Below are 11,637 nucleotides of genomic sequence, written 5' to 3' on the forward strand. Positions count from 1 at the left end.
TCCCTAGTACCTGGCCACACCTCCTTCCCTATTGCCTGGTCACACCTCCATCCCTAGTGCCTGGTCACACCTCCATCCCTAGTACCTAGTTACACCTCCATCCCTAGTACCTGGTCACACCTCCATCCCTATTACCTGGCCACACCCCCATCCCTCATACCTGGTCACACCTCCATCCCTATTACCTGGTCACACCCTCATCCCTATTACCTGGTCACACCTCCATCCCTATTACCTGGTCACACCTCCATCCCTATTGCCTGGTCACACCTCCATCCCTAGTACCTGGTCACACCTCCATCCCTAATACCTGGCCACACCTCCATCCCTAGTACCTGGCCACACCTCCATCCCTATTGCCTAGTCACACCTCCATCCCCAATACCTGGTCACACCTCCATCCCTAGTTCCTGGTCACACCTCCATCCCTAGTACCTGGTCACACCTCCATCCCTAGTACCTGGTAACACCACCATCCTTAATACCTGGTCACACCTCCATCCCTAGCTCCTGGTCACACCTCCATCCTTAGTTACACCTCCATCCCTAGTGCCTGGTCACACCTCCATCCCTAGTACATGGTCACACCTCCATCCCTAGTCACACCTCCATCCCTAGTGCCTGGTCACACCTCCATCCCTAGTACCTGGTCACACCTCCATCCCTAGTACCTGGCCACACCTCCATCCCTAGTACCTGGCCACACCTCCATCCCTATTGCCTAGTCACACCTCCATCCCTAATACCTGGTCAAACCTCCATCCCTAGTTCCTGGTCACACCTCCATCCCTAGTACCTGGTCACACCTCCATCCCTAGTACCTGGTCACACCTCCATCCCTAGTACCTGGTAACACCACCATCCTTAATACCCGGTCACACCTGCATCCCTAGTTCCTGGTCACACCTCCATCCTTAGTTACACCTCCATCCCTAGTGCCTGGTCACACCTCCATCCCTAGTACATGGTCACACCTCCATCCCTAGTCACACCTCCATCCCTAGTGCCTGGTCACACCTCCATCCCTAGTACCTGGTCACACCTCTGTCCCTAAAACCTGGTCACATCTCCATCCCTAGTACATGGTCTCACCTCCATCCCTAGTCACACCTTCATCCCTAGTGCCTGGTCACACATCAATCCCTAATACCTGTTCACACCTCCATCCATAGTACCAGGTCACACTTCCATCCATAGTACCTGGTCACAACTCCGTCCCTAATACCTGTTCACACCTCCATACATAGTACCTTGCCACACCTCCATCCCTAGTACCTGGCCACTCCTCCATCCCTATTGCCTGGTCACACCTCCATCCCTAGTACCTGGTCACACCTCCATCCCTATTACCTGGCCACACCTCCATCCCTAGTACCTGGCCACACCTCCTTCCCTATTGCCTGGTCACACCTCCATCCCTAGTGCCTGGTCACACCTCCATCCCTAGTACCTAGTTACACCTTCATCCCTAGTACCTGGTCACACCTCCATCCCTATTACCTGGCCACACCTCCATCCCTAGTACCTGGCCACACCTCCATCCCTATTGCCTGGTCACACCTCCATCCCTAGTACCTGGTCACACCTCCATCCCTATTACCTGGCCACACCTCCATCCCTATTACCTGGCCACACCTCCATCACTCATACCTGGTCACACCTCCATCCCTATTACCTGGTCACACCCTCATCCCTATTACCTGGTCACACCTCCATCCCTATTACCTGGTCACACCTCCATCCCTATTGCCTGGTCACACCTCCATCCCTAGTACCTGGCCACACCTCCATCCCTATTGCCTGGTCACACCTCCATCCCTAGTACCTGGTCACACCTCCATCCCTATTACCTGGCCACACCTCCATCCCTATTACCTGGCCACACCTCCATCACTCATACCTGGTCACACCTCCATCCCTATTACCTGGTCACACCCTCATCCCTATTACCTGGTCACACCTCCATTCCTATTACCTGGTCACACCTCCATCCCTATTGCCTGGTCACACCTCCATCCCTAGTACCTGGTCATACCTCCATCCCTATTACCTGGCCACACCTCCATCCCTAGTACCTGGCCACACCTCCATCCCTATTGCCTAGTCACACCTCCATCCCTAATACCTGGTCACACCTCCATCCCTAGTTCCTGGTCACACCTCCATCCCTATTACCTGGTCACACCCTCATCCCTATTACCTGGTCACACCTCCATCCCTATTACCTGGTCACACCTCCATCCCTATTGCCTGGTCACACCTCCATCCCTAGTACCTGGTAACACCACCATCCTTAATACCTGGTCACACCTCCATCCCTAGCTCCTGGTCACACCTCCATCCTTAGTTACACCTCCATCCCTAGTGCCTGGTCACACCTCCATCCCTAGTACATGGTCACACCTCCATCCCTAGTCACACCTCCATCCCTAGTGCCTGGTCACACCTCCATCCCTAGTGCCTGGTCACACCTCTGTCCCTAAAACCTGGTCACATCTCCATCCCTAGTCACACCTCCATCCCTAGTGCCTGGTCACACCTCTCTCCCTAATATCTGGTCACACCTCCATCCCTAGTCACACCTTCATCCCTAGTGCCAGGTCACACATCAATCCCTAATACCTGGTCACACCTCCATCCATAGTACCAGGTCACACCTCCATCCATAGTACCTGGTCACAACTCCGTCCCTAATACCTGTTCACACCTCCATACCTAGTACCTTGCCACACCTCCATCCATAGTACCTGGCCACACTTCCATCCCTATTGCCTGGCCACACCTCCATCCCTAGTACCTGGTCACACCTCCATCCCTATTGCCTGGCCACACCTCCATCCCTAGTATCTGGCCACACCTCCATCCCTATTGCCTGGTCACACCTCCATCCCTATTACCTGGCCACACCTCCATCCCTAGTACCTGGCCACACCTCCATCCCTATTGCCTGGTCACACCTCCATCCCTAGTGCCTGGTCACACCGCCATCCCTAGTACCTAGTCACACCTCCATCCCTAGTACCTGGTCACACCTCCATCCCTATTACCTGGCCACACCTCCATCCCTATTACCTGGCCACACCTCCATCCCTCGTACCTGGTCACACCTCCATCCCTATTACCTGGTCACACCCTCATCCCTATTACCTGGTCACACCTCCATCCCTATTACCTGGTCACACCTCCATCCCTATTGCCTGGTCACACCTCCATCCCTAGTACCTGGTCACACCTCCATCCCTATTACCTGGCCACACCACCATCCCTAGTACCTGGCCACACCTCCATCCCTATTGCCTAGTCACACCTCCATCCCTAATACCTGGTCACACCTCCATCCCTAGTTCCTGGTCACACCTCCATCCCTAGTACCTGGTCACACCTCCATCCCTAGTACCTGGTCACACCTCCATCCCTAGTACCTGGTAACACCACCATCCTTAATACCTGGTCACACCTCCATCCCTAGTTCCTGGTCACACCTCCATCCTTAGTTACACCTCCATCCCTAGTGCCTGGTCACACCTCCATCCCTAGTACATGGTCACACCTCCATCCCTAGTCACACCTCCATCCCTAGTGCCTGGTCACACCTCCATCCCTAGTACCTGGTCACACCTCTGTCCCTAAAACCTGGTCACATCTCCATCCCTAGTCACACCTCCATCCCTAGTGCCTGGTCACACCTCTCTCCCTAATATCTGGTCACACCTCCATCCCTAGTCACACCTTCATCCCTAGTGCCTGGTCACACATCAATCCCTAATACCTGGTCACACCTCCATCCATAGTACCAGGTCACACCTCCATCCCTAGTACCTGGTCACACCTCCATCCCTATTGCCTGGCCACACCTCCATCCCTAGTACCTGGCCACACCTCCATCCCTAGTCACACCTCCATCCCTAGTACCTGGTCACACCTCCATCCCTAGTACCTGGCCACACCTCCATCCCTAGTACCTGGCCACACACCTCCATCCCTATTGCCTGGTCACACCTCCATCCCTCTTACCTGGCCACACCTCCATCCCTATTGCCTGGCCACACCTCCATCCCTAGTACCTGGTCACACCTCCATCCCTATTGCCTGGCCACACCTCCATCCCTAGTATCTGGCCACACCTCCATCCCTATTGCCTGGTCACACCTCCATCCCTAGTACCTGGTCACACCTCCATCCCTATTACCTGACCTCACCTCCATCCCTATTACCTGGCCACACCTCCATCCCTAGTACCTGGTCACACCTCCATCCCTATTGCCTGGTCACACCTCCATCCCTCTTACCTGGCCACACCTCCATCCCTATTGCCTGGCCACACCACCATCCCTAGTACCTGGTCACACCTCCATCCCTATTGCCTGGCCACACCTCCATCCTTAGTATCTGGCCACACCTCCATCCCTATTGCCTGGTCACACCTCCATCCCTAGTACCTGGTCACACCTCCATCCCTATTACCTGGCCACACCTCCATCCCTAGTACCTGGCCACACCTCCATCCCTATTGCCTGGTCACACCTCCATCCCTAGTACCTGGTCACACCTCCATCCCTATTACCTGACCTCACCTCCATCCCTATTACCTGGCCACACCTCCATCCCTAGTACCTGGTCACACCTCCATCCCTATTACCTGACCTCACCTCCATCCCTATTACCTGGCCACACCTCCATCCCTAGTACCTGGTCACACCTCCATCCCTATTACCTGGTCACACCTCCATCCCTATTACCTGGCCACACCTCCATCCCTAGTACCTGGCCACACCTCCATCCCTATTGCCTAGTCACACCTCCATCCCTAGTGCCTGGTCACACCTCCATCCCTAGTACCTGGCCACACCTCCATCCCTAGTGGCTGGTCACACCTCCATCCCTAGTCAGACCTCCACACCTCTGTCTCAGCCTCCAGTATTTATGCTGCAGTAGTTAATGTATCTGGGGGCTAGGGTCAGTTTGTTATATCTGGAGTACTTCTCCTGTCCTATTCGGTGTCCTGTGGGAATCTAAGTGTGCGTTCTCTAATTCTCTCCTTCTCTCTTTCTTTCTTTTTTTTCTGTTCTGCCTTATCATTATTTGACCCTGCTGGTCATTTATGAACATTTGAACATCTTGGCCATGTTCTGTTATAATCTCCACCCGGCACAGCCAGAAGAGGACTGGCCACCCCACATATGCTCTCTCTAATTCTCTCTTTCTTTCTCTCTCTCGGAGGACCTGAGCCCTAGGACCATGCCCCAGGACTACCTGACATGATGACTCCTTGCAGTCCCCAGTCCACCTGACCGTGCTGCTGCTCCAGTTTCAACTGTTCTGCATTATTATTCGACCATGCTGGTCATTTATGAACATTTGAACATCTTGGCCATGTTCTGTTATAATCTCCACCCGGCACAGCCAGAAGAGGACTGGCCACCTCACATAAACTGGTTCCTCTCTAGGTTTCTTCCTAGGTTTTGGCCTTTCTAGGGAGTTTTTCCTAGCCACCGTGCTTCTACACCTGCATTGCTTGCTGTTTGGGGTTTTAGGCTTGGTTTCTGTACAGCACTTTAAAATATCAGCTGATGTACGAAGGGCTATATAAAAAATGTGATTTGATTTTGATTTCATTTGATCCCTAGAACCTAGTCACACCTCCATCCCTAGTACCCGGTCACACCTCCATCCAGTGTCACACCTCCATCCCTAGTACCTGGTCACACCTCCATCCCTAGTCACACCTCCATCCCTAGTACCCGGTCACACCTCCATCCAGTGTCACACCTCCATCCCTAGTACCTGGTCACACCTCCATCCCTAGTCACACCTCCATCCCTAGTACCTGGTCACACCTCCATCCCTAGTACCTGGTCACACCTCCATCCCTAGTACCTAGTCACACCTCCATCCCTAGTCACACCTCCATCCCTAGTCACACCTCCATCCCTAGTACCTGGTCACACCTCCATCCCTAGTAAGCTGGTCACACCTCCATCCCTAGTCACACCTCCATCCCTAGTACCTGGTCACACCTCCATCCCTAGTACCTGGTCACACCTCCATCCCTAGTACCTGGTCACACCTCCATCCCTAGCGCCTGGTCACACCTCCATACCTAGTACCTGGCCACACCTCCATCCCTAGTACATGGCCACACCTCCATCCCTAGTACCTGGTCACTCCTCCAACCCCAATACCTGGTCAATTCTCCATCCCTAGTACCTGGTCACACCTCCATCCCCTGTCACATCTCCATCCCTAGTACCTGGTCACACCTCCATCCCCTGTCACATCTCCATCCCTAGTACCTGGTCACACCTCCATCCTTAGTGCCTGGTCACACATCCATCCCTAGTACCTGGTCACACCTCCATCCCTAGTACCTGGTCACACCTCCATCCCCTGTCACATCTCCATCCCTAGTACCTGGTCACACCTCCATCCTTAGTGCCTGGTCACACATCCATCCCTAGTACCTGGTCACACATCCATCCCTAGTACCTGGTCACACCTCCATCCCTAGTACTTGGTCACACATCCATCCCTAGTACCTGGTCACACCTCCATCCCTAGTACCTGGTCACACCTCCATCCCCAGTACCTGGTCACACCTCCATTTCTAGTACCTGGTCACATCTCCATCCCTAGTACCTGGTCACACCTCCCTCCCTAGTACCTAGTCACACCTCCATCCCTAGTGCCTGCATTATTGTTTGCCACATGGTCTTAAATTGTGCAAAAATAATAATAATCTCAGTCGCCCGTGCTATTTTAATCTTTAAATATTAAATAATTAGATTTTTCCATTGTGTTAATGATGGCGTATTGATTTATTTTCCTACATTTTGAGTATACATGTTTTCAAGATGAGTGATGAGAGGAGAATCGTTCAGCCTTTCGGGCATCTCACTACACCGTGTGCCGTGTGTTGAACTATGAAGACAGATGGATTAAAAGTACATTTACATTGTAATACTTCAGACAGCCAACTGTCTCCAATCAGATCTCAGTGCTTCTTCTTCTGTTTGTCTACATCCATCTCTGTACGTTGCAGCTCAAACTATTTACATATTTCCACAAGGCAAAAATGTTTCATTTAAAAAAAAAAGTTTCTGCACATTTTCCCAGTAAATGTCCACGGTGTCGATGTTCCTTGTAGTGTGATATTTGTCGACAAATGTGGGCACAATCAGAATGTGGACAAGATTAGGACAACTGATCTTGAACCAGGTATAAAAGGGGCTGGAGTCTTGTGTGCATCTTGTACACATTCAGACAGACAGACTTGCAGCCAATGACTCAGAGCTATTGAAATACCCTGCTCAGCAATTCTGTTCCATGATGTTATCAGACAGTGGTCATTCTACTGCGTAGCATGTTGTTTCCTCCACAGACCCAGGCTAGTTAGTATGTTATCAGCTGTTCACAGCATTAAGATGCCGCTCAGTTGGACAGACAGCAAAAAAATGTGATAGAATATAATCTATACATTTTTCCATCTGCATCAATTCTCCCATTTTAACAGTCAATAGCAAACCTTTACAATACCGGATTAAAAGTGAATAAAAGTTGGGGAATTGTAAGACAAACTGTTTGTAATATGTATTAACAAGCAATTCGCTACACCCGCAATAACATCTGCTAAATATCTGTTTGTTTAAAACTCTCTGTCCCCTGGCGATGGTCACAGAGGGCAGCAGCTTCTCCTCCATGTCAGCAGTGCTCTGTCCTTAATGGTGTTGGGAAATGGTCCTAATGAGCAGTGTTCTGTCCTTAATGGTGTTGGGGAATGGTCCTAATGAGCAGTGCTCTGTCCTTAATGGTGTTGGGGAATGGTCCTAATGAGCAGTGTTCTGTCCTTAATAGTGTTGGGGAATAGTCCTAATGAGCAGTGTTCTGTCCTTAATGGTGTTGGGGAATGGTCCTAATGAGCAGTGTTCTGTCCTTAATGGTGTTGGGGAATAGTCCTAATGAGCAGTGTTCTGTCCTTAATGGTGTTGGGGAATAGTCCTTAATGGTGTATGAGTTTTCCTCTCTGCTCTCCTCTTAGTCCCCTGTCCCCACCTCCATCTCAGAAAGGTTCAAGTCCCCACCTCCATCTCAGTGGTTCCAGTCCCCACCTCCATCTCAGAGAGGTCCCAGACCCCACCTCAATTTCAGAGATGTCACAGTCCCCACCTCCATCTCAGAGATTTTCCAGACCCCACCTCCATCTCAGAGGTTCCAGTCCCCACCTCCATCTCAGAGAGGTTCCAGTCCGCACCTCCATCTCAGAGAGGTTCCAGTCCGCACCTCCATCTCAGAGAGGTTCCAGTCCCCACCTCCATCTCAGAGAGGTTCCAGTCTCCACCTCCATCTCAGAGAGGTTCCAGTCCCCACCTCCATCTCAGAGAGGTTCCAGTCCCCACCTCCATCTCAGAGAGGTTCCAGTCTCCACCTCCATCTCAGAGAGGTCCCAGTCCCCACCTCCATCTCAGAGAGGTTCCAGTCCTCGCCTCCATCTCAGAGAGGTCCCAGTCCCCACCTCCATCTCAGAGAGGTTCCAGTCCCCACCTCCACCTCAGAGAGGTCCCAGTCCCCACCTCCATCTCAGAGAGGTCCCTACCCCAATCTCAGTGTATTTCTACATCATCTGGTTGGTTTTGGTTCTTGGGATATAGGTGTTCTAGGTGTTCTAGAATACTGGGTTCTAAGTGTTCTAGGTTTTCTAGGTGTTCTAGGTGTTCTATGTGTTCTAGAATACTTGGTTCTAAGTGTTTTAGGTGTTTTAGGTGTTCTAGACTACTGGGTTCTATGTGTTCTAGGTATGCTAGGTGTTCTAGGTTTTCTAGGTGTTCTATGTGTTCTAGAATACTGTGTTATGAGTGTTTTAGGTGTTTAAGGTGTTCTAGGTGTTCTAGGTGTTCTAGTATACTGGGTTCTAAGTGTTCTAGGTATTCTAGGTGTTCTATGTGTTCTAGGTGTTCTAGGAATTCTAGGTGTTCTAGAAAACTGGGATCTAAGTGTTTTAGGTGTTTTAGGTGTATTAGATGTTCTAGATGTTCTAGGTGTTCTAGGGTAATGTGTTCTAGGTGTTTTAGAATACTGGTTTCTAGGTATTACCTGCAGCACCTTGCAGCATTACAAGGCCTAATGCTTTATAAACAGTCAGACATTATCCTTGTCATTCCTGTGATATAACAAAACAAACCTCAGACCCTCCCCCTCTCTGTGTAAGGGAGGAGACAGAACACCTGTGATTTATATTCAGCCATCCAGGCATTTCAGACCCGTTCACCAGCCATGAGCGTGATGCTGCAGTCCCGTACACACAGATGCAGGTGTAACCTAAGATCAATCAATGAGGGCATAGCTTTAAGAGCTGCAGGGTCTCACTCACGATGATGAGGGCATAGCTTTAAGAGCTGCAGGGTCTCACTCACGATGATGAGGGCATAGCTTTAAGAGCTGCATGGTCTCACTCACGATGATGAGGGCATAGCTTTAATAAGAGCTGCATGGTCTCAGTCACGATGATGAGGGCAGTAGGTTCAAAAATATCATAAACCAAGTGTGGCACATAGAGACATTTATTCGTGGAGAAACATGTGGAGAAATGTTCTCCTGGAGAAACACATGGTGTCATGCCCTGATCTCTATCACCTGTCCTTGTGCTTGTCTACACCCCCTCTACAGGTGTTGCCCATCTTCCCCACTTATCCTCTGGGTATTTATACCAGTGTTTTCTGTCAGTCTGTGCCAGTCCATCTTGTTTGTTTCTAGTCAACCAATGTTTCGTCTCCGCTCCTGTTTGTCTCCTCTTTCTTTTTCTCGTCCTCCTGGTTTTTAACCCTTGCCTGTCCTGACCCTGTACCCGCCCACCTGACCCTGACACTGACCCTGACCCTGACCCTGTCCCTGTCCCTGTCCCTGACCCTGACCCTGACCCTGACCCTGTCCCTGACCCTGACCCTGACCCTGACACTGACCCTGTCCCTGTCCCTGTCCCTGACCCTGTCCCTGTCCCTGACCCTGACCCTGTCCCTGACCCTGACCCTGACCCTGTCCCTGACCCTGTCCCTGTCTCCTGTCCCTGACCCCGACCCCGTCCCCGTCCCCGTCCCTGACCCTGACCCTGACCCTGTCCCTGACCCTGAGCCTGCCTGCCGTCATGTACCTTTGCTCCTACTCTGGATTATCAACCCCTGCCTACCTTGACCTGTCATTTGCCTGCCCCTGTGGTTACAATAAACATTGTTACTTCACACAGTCTGCACTTGGGTCTTACCTTGATTCCTGATACTTGGAGAATTTTCTTCACGGAGAAACACATGGAGAATTTTCTTCATGGAGAAACACATGGAGAATTTTCTTCCTCAGCCTTAAGTGTCCACTTGTGCACCGCTCAATAGCTTTTAAGTGGGGCAACCAGTAGAGGTGCTTGAAGGAGGACGGTCAATTCACTTTGGTTTGATAAGCGGAGATCCCGGGTTGCACGAGGCTGTAAACAAGCAGGAAAACTTACAACCAGAGGCTTCCTTCCTCGTCGCTGGCGATTTTAATGTTGTGTCATTAAGACACGTGATGCTTCCATAAACACATCTCCAACGCCACTAGGGGTGATAAAGTCCCAGACAACTATCATTCTACCCACAAGTAAGCATAAAAGGCCCTCCCTCGCCCTCCATTCGGGAAAATCAGATCATAACTCCGTACACCTGCTTCCTGTTTACAAGCAGAAACTCAAAGAGGAAGTACCCGTGACTCGCTCAATTGAGATATGGTCATCAGAATCAGAGATTATATTACTGCTTTGCTAGCACTGATAGAATAATATACCGAGACGCCGTTGAGAACAACAACGCCTCTGTCATCGGCTTCATAAGGAAACGCATCGGCAACATTGTCCCCGCAGTGAAGGTTCGCTGCTTCCCCAATCAAAAGCCCTGGATTAACACAGAGATTGGTGCTAAACTAAAGGACAGGGCTACCACACACAGGGCGATCCTCAGACAACCCTGATGCTACCGCCGAGGAAAGGAACAAGTGCCAGAAGTCCCGTTACGACTTCCTCTATGCAAAAGGTCAATTTAAGAATAAAGTGGAATCACACAAGCTCCGACGCTACAGGGGCTACAGACCATTATGCATTACAAAGAAAGACCCAGCCGTGATCTGCCCAACGATGCCTCTCTATCTGACCAACTCAAGGCATGTCATGCACACTTCGACGATGTCACACCCTGACCATAGTTTGCTTTGTATGTTTCTATGTTTTGTTTGGTCACGGTGTGATCTGAGTGGGTATTCTATGTTGTATGTCTAGTTTGTCTGTTTCTGTGTTTGGGCCTGATATGGTTCTCAATCAGAGGCAGGTGTTAGTCATTGTCTCTGATTGGGAACCATATTTAGGTAGCCTGTTTTGTGTTGGATTTTGTGGGTGGTTATTTCCGTGTCTGTGTTTGTTTCACCACACAGGACTGTTTCGGTTTTTCACATTTATTGTTTTGTATATTTGTAGTGTTTTCCCGGTATTCGTCTTGATTAAAGATGTTTAACCCTAACCACGCTGCGTTTTGGTCCGCCTCTCCTTCCCAGGAAGAAAACCGTTACAGACGATAACAACACCATACCTTGCATACCCCCACCGAACCAGAGGACTGGGTGATCTCG

The 11,637-nt window shown here is 50.7% G+C and overlaps 1 long non-coding RNA gene across 1 annotated transcript in view; it reads left to right on the top strand.

Moving 5' to 3' along the window:
* Window positions 1-5,245, top strand: part of LOC149979060 (uncharacterized) — a 519,908-nt gene extending 514,663 nt beyond the window's left edge. The window contains exon 3 of the long non-coding RNA XR_016484845.1: window positions 5,221-5,245. This is a non-coding gene — a long non-coding RNA (uncharacterized LOC149979060). The remainder of the gene's footprint in view (window positions 1-5,220) is intronic.
* Window positions 5,246-11,637: the final 6,392 nt, after the last annotated feature.

The sequence above is a fragment of the Oncorhynchus mykiss genome, chromosome 12, assembly GCF_057628025.1.
Source record: "Oncorhynchus mykiss isolate SJ-2025 chromosome 12, ASM5762802v1, whole genome shotgun sequence".
NCBI classification, from domain to species: Eukaryota; Metazoa; Chordata; class Actinopteri; order Salmoniformes; family Salmonidae; genus Oncorhynchus; species Oncorhynchus mykiss.